Source organism: Tachyglossus aculeatus, unplaced genomic scaffold (genome assembly GCF_015852505.1).
Source record: "Tachyglossus aculeatus isolate mTacAcu1 unplaced genomic scaffold, mTacAcu1.pri scaffold_154_arrow_ctg1, whole genome shotgun sequence".
In the NCBI taxonomy this organism is placed as follows: Eukaryota; Metazoa; Chordata; class Mammalia; order Monotremata; family Tachyglossidae; genus Tachyglossus; species Tachyglossus aculeatus.
The window spans coordinates 517,199-525,922 of NW_024044877.1; the positions used below are offsets into that span (position 1 = coordinate 517,199).

Consider the following 8,724-nt stretch of genomic DNA (forward strand, 5'->3'; position numbering starts at 1 on the left):
CTCTCAGTCCCTCAGAGGGGGTAAATGAGGCACAGGGAAATGAAGTGACTTGCCCAGGGTCACACGGCAGAGGAGCGGTGAAGTCAGAATTACAACCCAGGTTCTCCGGCTCCCAAGCCCGGGCACTTTCCACTTGGACAGGCTGCTTTTAGTCTCCAGACACTAACTGAGCTTGCCAATCTGTCCTCCCTACCTGTGTGCTGAAGGCTCTGATTCTCCATTGGTTAATCTAAGAAACCAGTCATACTCCCCCAATGAGGCTATGAGGATATATTCTACTTTTGATATGGTATTTGTTAGTCACTTACTTCGTGTCAAGCACTGTTCTAAGCGCTAGGATAGATACAAATTATTCAGGTTGCACACAATCCGTCTCCTATATGAGGTACACAGTCTACATTGGAGGGGGAAACAGTATTGCATCTCCATTTTACAGCTGAGGAAACTGAAGCCCAGAGAAATGAAGTGATTTGCCCAAGGGCACCCGGAAAGCATTCGGGAGAGCTCGGACTTTCGTGCCCAGGTTCTTTCCACTAAATCATGCTGCTTCTCCTACTCAGAAGCATATCTCTCTCTCTCTCTCTCTCTCTCTCTCTCTCTCTCTCTCTCTCTCTCTCTCTCGATACGGGTATACTTATATAGAAGAAGATGCTGTTGTTGCCATAGGAACATCACGGGCCAGTACTGATGCTGCAGTTGGGAGTGCCATTCATTCCACATGGAACAGGAGGAAGATCTTACCCCCACCCTGGTGATCCCGGGCTCCCTGTTAGAGAAGCTGTCCGGTCAGGTCAGTCATCATATCTTGCCAGTGATGGGGCTGTCTTTACTCTTCGGCAGGAGGCAAAGCAACCTAGTGAAAACAGCACGGGCCTGGGAGTCAGGAGACCTGGCTTCTAGTCAATATTCCCCCTCTGGCCTATAGGGGGACCCTGGGCAAACACTTCACCACTCTGAATCTCAGCTTCGTCCTCTAAAAAATGAAGATAAGATAGACTGTGAGCCTCCTGAGGGACGGAAATTGGGTCCGATCTGACCATTCGAATCTACCTCAGTACCTCCGGAGTTGCTTAGCATATAGGGTGTGCTTTGTTAATGCTGTAACTGATTTATCCATTACACAGGATGATTCCTGAACTGTGTATAACTGCTGCTAAATAGAAAAGGACACCAGAGAAGTGGAGAGGGTGTGTGACTAGGAGCAGCAGGAGGAGGGGGAAGAAGGAATAAAGAACAAAGAAGAAGGGAGGAAGAGGAAGAAGAGGTATAATGGGAGGAAAAAGGCAAGGGGAAAGAGGAGAACAGGAAGTTAGAGGAGAAGAAAGAGGAGGAAGAGATGAAGAAAAGGGAAGCGGAGGTACAGGAGAAAGTGCAATGAGAGGAGTAAAATGAGAAGGAAGAGGAGGTAAATGAGAAAGGAGAAGAAGGAAAAAGAGAAGGAGAAGGAGGAAGGAGGAGAGAGGTAATGGAAGATAGTGGTTCACTTCTTTGGCCCGTTTTCTTAGAGGCCCCCCTCCCCCTCTCCAGGCGGCATAAATCATGGCCGCTGAAAGTGACTAAGAGATCCTAGCAGACGCAGACAGAAGGGCAGAAGCAGGCAGTCGAAACAGTGAGAAATAAACTGAGAGGTGGGAGCCAGAGAGAATGAGGCTGCCAGAAGAACGGGTAGCTTTCAAGGGACAGTGAGATCACTTGTACTCTTGGCAGGGAAAGGACCAGGGGTGAACAGCTGATCTAGAAGAGAGGGGTAAAACGGGTGTCCAAAAGACTCTGGTGGATCGGCTGGAGTGGACCTGGGGACAGTTTCCTACCAAGCCCCTCTGACCACAGTATTCATTCAATCGTATTTATTAAGTGCACTGTGTGCGGAGCACTGTACTAAGCGCCTAGCACTGTACTAAGCACAGTATGCATGGTTGGGTCGTGTGGCAACCGGAGCCTGAACCACTGACCGTCCAGGGGAGGGGAAATCGCTTGTTGGTTGGTCCATGGGCTCTTCTCCCCGTCTTAGGCTGTTCCTGTACCTGCCCTCAGCTCACCCATCTCTCCCATTGCTTCGGTAGATTTGGCTGACTCCACCACCCAGTCACGGGAAATGGCACGGTGGTGACAGATTTCATCCTCATGGGGCTCACAGATAACCCTCATCTGCAGGCTCTGATCTTCCTTGTCCTCTTTCTCACTTATGCAGTGAACATCGCCGGAAACATGACCATCGTCACTCCAACCCTGCTGTACTCCCGCCTCCGCACCCCTATGTACTTCTTCCTGCACAGTTTCCCCTTGCTGGAGATCGCCTTCACATCCGCCTGTATTTCCAGATTCCTGTTCACCATTGTCACCGGAGACAGAACCATTTCCTTTTCCAACTGCTTCACTCAGCTGTTCTTCACCATCTTCCTGGTGATGACGGAGTTCTTCCTCCTGGCCGCCATGTCCTACGACCGCTATGTTGCCATCTGCAGGCCCCTGCACTACACGACAGTCATGAGCCGGGGCGTATGCTCCTTGCTGGTCCTCTGTTCTTTTCTCTCCAGTTATCTGATCGTGTTCCCACCGGTTGTGATGGCCACCCAGCTAGACTTCTGCGACTCCAACATCCTCAATCATTTTCTCTACAATTTCTCCCCAATGTTGGGGCTTTCCTGAACAAACTCGCTCTTCCTGGAGCTGATGGCTTTCCTCTTGTCCTTGGGGATGCTCCTCGTTACCTTGGTGCTAATGACTGCGTCCTACTCGGCCATCGTCCGCGCCATCCTGAGGCTGCCCTCTGCCCAGCAGAGGAGAAAGGCATTTTTCACCTGTTCTTCCCACATGGTCGTGATCTCCATCACATATGGCAGTTGCATCTTCATGTACATCAAAATGTCCGCCAAGGACAGGGTGGAATTGACAAAGGGGGTGGCGGTGCTCACCACGTCTGTGGTCCCCATGATGAACCCCTTCATTTATACCCTGCGGAACAAGCAGGTCAAGCAGGCATTCAGGGTCCTGGTGCACCGGATTGGGTTTTCCTCCAGGAAATGAGAGCTCACCTGCAAGAAAATGCCACAGGAAAATCTGCAGGAGTCGCAAAAAGTCGATCACAGAGACTCGGTGCCTGTACATTATCCTAAGACTTCATCTGCTTCCTGACAACCACGACCTGGCAGTTCTCCACCCATCTGTGAATCCCCACACCCACCATCCTGGAAATCCCTTTGCTAGACAGGTCCCCCTGCTACCTCAGCCCTTTTCCCTGGTCCACTCAGTGGAGAGTTTAGACTTTTCTTCTGCCTAATAAGAACAAACCTAGGTTGACTCAACGGGTCGGTGTCGAAACCAGTAACCAACCCCAGATACAGTGGGGTTTTTTTTGCAAATCTCCCTCCGTGTCTGAGCTAAATTACTGTGTCCAACCTGATTAACTTTTATCTACCCCAGGGCATACAGCATTGCAAGGCACATAATAAACACTTAACAAGTACCATTATTTTTGTTATTATTATTATTGTTAGTCCTTGCTCCTGTAGCAATGAGGTCACTGGTTATCACGGAGAGGGCAAACGAAAGGTTGAGCACCTCTCAACCCCATCCTCTAACTCCCACGTCCCACTCCCTCCCATCTCCACCCTCCCACACTCCCCCTCTCTTTCTTACCTTCTAACATCCATCCTCAGCATTTACATAAATGAATAAGTTAAATTGTAATTTTAGTGATTTAATATGATTCGGGCTGATATTACAATCTGTCCCATTTGTTCTGCTCCTTATCTGATCCTTGTTCTTATAGTGGCTCCCAGTCTTTGGAAATCATCCCTATCAGTTTTCCCCATTTTATTGGAAACATCAGGATGGCAGGAACCGTATGTCCTTCTCTACTTGTCTTCTCCCAAGCACTCCATACAGTGCCAAGACTTAAAAGGCTGTCTATAGATTCCATTTGATTGATGGATGAATTGATTAATACTCAGTAAGCATGGCCTAGTGGACAGTACAGGGACTGGGAATCAGAGGATTTGGGCTTTAGTCCCAGCTCTGACATGTGTAGACAGTGTGACCTTGGGTAAATTACTTAATTTCTCTGTGCCTCAGTTACCTCATCTGAAAAATGGGGATTAAGACTGTGAACCCTACGTGGGGCTGATTATCTTGTATGTACTCCAGCACTTAGTATAGCGCCTATCACATAGTACGTGTTTAGCAAACACCATTAAAAGCATTTTTCAAAATGCTATCAGATGGATGGATTGCTTTGCATTCCTTAGCTGTACAATAAACGCCATTGCTTGACTAACAGAGTGACTGATTGACTTGATTGATTGATTAAATGATAAGCATAGCATCTCATTTAGTACCGGGGGAGCAGTGTATCTCGATACAAGAGCAGAGGTCCTAAAAGGAGGCTGAGTTTTTGGGGAGACCACAAAAAGCATGAAAATCAAGGAAACATTACCAGATGCTTGGCTGAAGGAAGCTGATCTGCCATCCTTGTCGTTGTTGTGGAAAATGATACCAAGTAGAGGGACGGATCCCAGCTCACTCCTGGAGGCCCTAGGCAGAGGGGCCTAGATTTATTGATTGAATGCTTGGTCAGCACATGACCCGGATTCCTACAAGAAGGGACAGCTCAGGGCAGCCCATGAGAAACATATGCTACCACGCGAGCTACAGGCAGGGGTCAGGACACTTTCCGACAAGGCTCTTGTCATCCTGAGCTCCCAAAAAACTGAATAAAAGTGCCAGCTGCCACCTCCAGCCCACAACCACTGAGCGGGTATTCTGGGAATCAGTGGACCTGTAGGCGTCGATCTGGGGACCCCCGATAAGAGGAAAGGGATGTGTCAATCTCTCAGTCGGGCGCCCTGTGTCTGCCGGACCTGACTGAATGGAGGCCTGTGGCACCCCGTGAAGAAGGAAGTGGAGGAGTGGAGTGTCAGAGGGGCTGAGGGCTAGGAATTGTGTTCACAAACTGTCAGGCAGAGGCTTCCCGGGGAGCGGGATACTCAGAGCTAGAGCTGCAGCTAGAACTGCCTTGGAATAGAGTTTTCCCCATTTTGGACCTGAACCCCCCAAGTTATCATCATAACCACAAATGCCTCCTGTGTCTCCTCCCCCACAGGGAAGAGAGAAAAGGGATCCCACTTCCTTTCCACTTGATAGACAGAGATACCGTAGCTCATTTCTGTTTCCTTCTCACATAAGAGGGTATAGAACATAGAGGTTAAGCAAGAGAGAGCTGAGGAGAGAAAATATACGAAAAGCCTGGGTAGGAAGAGCTTCACTACAACATAGCTGGTAGGCAGTGGGGGACCCATATGGGAAGGGAGGGAGGGAGAGAAGGAGAGAGGAACTGAAGGACGCTACCTCTCCCACGGGGGTTTTATGTAGAGAACACCATCATTATCATTATTTACACAGATTCAACCTTTAGCTCCTAGTCAGGGACCTTATCCCACACCTTCCTAGGAAGTCTCAGCACATGACAAACCGTCCAAGTACCGAGAACGGCCAGCTTACTTGGGCGGGGTTTCAACAGATCGTTTCATTTTCATGAGCCAGCCCTGAGTTCCATTAGCACAGGAGGAGTGGCAGGACCCTGGGAATCAAAGCAGGAAATCCCCCGATAGACGGTAAGCTATTTGAAGGCAGGGCTCATGTCTATTATTTTATGGTACATTTCTAATATGTGCCAAGAACTGTTATGAGCACTGGGACAGATACAAAATAATCATAATGGAAACGGTCCCTGCCCCACATGGGGAACAGTCTAAGTAGGAGGGAGGCATCCGTATTAATCCGCATTTTATTATATTTGTTAAGCACTTACTATGTGTCAAACATTGTTCTAAGTGCTGGAGTGGGTAAAAAATAATCAGGTTGGACCCAGTCCTTGTCCTGCATGGGGTTCACAGTCTAAGTAGGAGGGAGAACAGGAGAACCGAGGCTCGGAGACGTTAAGGTCATATAGCAGGTAAATGGCAGACCAGAGAGTAGAACCCAGGTTCTCTGACTTCCAAGTCCATGTTCTTTTCTACTAGACCACGATGCTTCCCAGATATTGACGCAAGGTATACGATTAATGGACTAAATGAGAGTAGATTCCATCTCCAAGAGAGACTCAACCACCCTGGGCCTAACCACCATATGTAGAAAAGATATCTCCATTGTTCCACCTCACTTGCTCTCTTCTTGATCACTTGGACAGAGAACTGATGGTTTGGAATGACTGAAGCTGTGCCCCACCCCAAATCTGCAGCCCCAATCCTGGTATTAAAGTTTCACAGCCAAATCTAAAATAGCAACCTCAATCCATTTGTGCCTCCTGACTTTCATCGTTCTTACAGTTGGTCCCCGTGGGCCCATCAGGAACCGAACAGAATAAAACCCCACCCTTGCTCCTGCAGTAGGTAGGGAAGCCCATCTCCTGAACCAGGGGGCCAGATTATCTCCGCTGCTGTGAACAGAGAATACTGGATGCCTTCCTTTCCTCCTGCTTCCTAGAGGACGCGGAAACCTTGACTTCATTAGGAGTGGATGGGGTCACGTGTCCAATGGTGATGGGAGGGCGAGGAAGGGAGTAGGATTTGAGCAGGTGCCCGTCAGCATGGAGCCACGGAGCAGGTGGGAAATTCTATACAGACATGACGCTATGTCAGCACCACTACCCCGGCCCCAGGCCATGACATGTGTTTGGGGTGACCTTCAGAATCAGGGCGAAGTCCTCGGGAAGGGAGGATCTTTCAGGGCTTTTCTTTCACGTTGTGGATTTCAGAGCATCAGTCCGTGGAGTACTGCGTCCACCTTCCCTCAAGTCCAGAATTCCTGGAGCCTGAGACCCTTTCCTGGAGCCTCCGTTCAGTACGGGTAATTATCAGAAAATCAATCAATCAATCAATCAATCAATGGTATTTATTGAGGGCTAACTGTGTGCAGAGAACTTTAATAACGCTTGGGGAAGTACTAAAGAGTTGGTAGACTCTCTATATATTGCATATCCTTACAGTATAAAGGAAGAAACAGACATAAATATAAATCCATACGTAAATGAGAGATATGTACTGTAGTACTAAAGCTGGGGTGAAGAGCAAGTGCTTTAAAGGTAAAGATTCAAGTGTATAAGTGATGCAGAAGGGAGAGGGAGCTAAATAGGGAAAGACCTCTAAGAGAAACAAGTGCATAGCACACACGCACACAGACACACACACACAGAAACACACACAGACACACACACACACACACAGACACACCCCAGAACTTTATCCACAATCTGCCCTTTGTCATTCGTTCTGATCCAAGCAGGATCGCTTTGATCCAGGGAGGCTCCCTGGTGGCTGGCTAGTCTCTGAGCACCCCATTAGCTTTTTGTGTTCAGATCCTTTAATCTTCAAAGCAGTGCCGCCTACCGAAAAAAGACGGCCTGGGATTCAGAGTCCCTGCGATCTAATCCCGGCGTCGCCACTTAGCAGGCTTGTAACCTTGGTCCAATCACTTAAATTCTCTGCGTCAGTTTCCTCATCTGGAAACTGGGGATTCAATACTTGTTATCCCTCTTATTTAGATTGTGAGTCCCATTCGGAACCTAAGTATCTTCTATCTGCCCCCAGCGCTTTATAAAGTGCTTGGCACATAGCTAGGACTTGACTTCCTCTCTTCCCACTCCTTTTTATATCGCCCTGACTGACTGCCTACATTCAGCAGCATCAACACCACCTTCCCCGCCCCAGACCACAGTACCTATGTACATATTCTTAATTAATTTATCTGCATTAATATCTGCCTCACCCTCTAGACTGTAAGCTCGTTGTGGACAGGGAATATGTCTGTTATATTGTTGTGTTGTACTCTACTAAGCTCTTAGTACAGCGCCCTGCACATAATAAGAGAGCAGTATATACGATTAATGAATTGACAGAAACATAAGTTTTTATTCACTCAAGACAGACATTACGAACTCGTCTCCTGAGGGTCTTCTCCTTTTTTCTGCCAGCATATACAGGGAATGGCTGGGCTATGAGCTCCTTGACAGTCATTGGGCCCTATGCTCATGGTCCCAAATTCACTTCCTTCCTCAGGACACATGACGTTCTCAGTTCCTCACGTATTGGTAGTTGATATGTTGGTTGCATTTATTGTGTTGAAATCTTGACATTCATGGATCGGTCAAAAGGCAATTTCTGCCCAGTTACATTAACACGAGGCATTTACACATCCATTGTCCAGGGGGCATCTGCACCCATTCTCAGCTATCATGTATACACGCTATTCAAATTCTTATTTTGTCCTTACTACCGGGAAATACGTTTACTTTTGCCTGCCCATGAGAAGGAAAGCTCTATATGGGAAGGGTATTTGTCAAATGCTTGTGTGTATTTTCAGAAGCGATTAGAACAATGCCCTGCTCCCAGTGTATGCTCAGTAAATATGATATCGATTCCAAATATTATCTCTATTCCGACCTTCACACAGGTTCCGGGCGCTGAAACCTAAGGATCGCTACTGGAACCATCATTCATTTGTTGTCCCGCGTGGAATTGTCAGCCATCGACCCATGAATTCATCCCAAGGAATGGGTCCTGACCCGGCCATGCCCAAGATCACATGCACCCGGCCTGCAGTGGAGGACCTTGAGCATGTCTGGAGCTTTCCCTACCCAGCGGGAGAGGGGAAACAGCCCTCCATCCTCCTCCAGTAAATCAAACTGATGGTCCTCTTGGCTTTAGCCAGCAGGAGTCCTAGTCAACC

At 48.1% G+C, this 8,724-nt stretch overlaps 1 pseudogene; it reads left to right on the forward strand.

Moving 5' to 3' along the window:
• Positions 1 to 718: 718 nt before the first annotated feature.
• Positions 719 to 3,027, forward strand: LOC119923201 (annotated as a pseudogene).
• Positions 3,028 to 8,724: the final 5,697 nt, after the last annotated feature.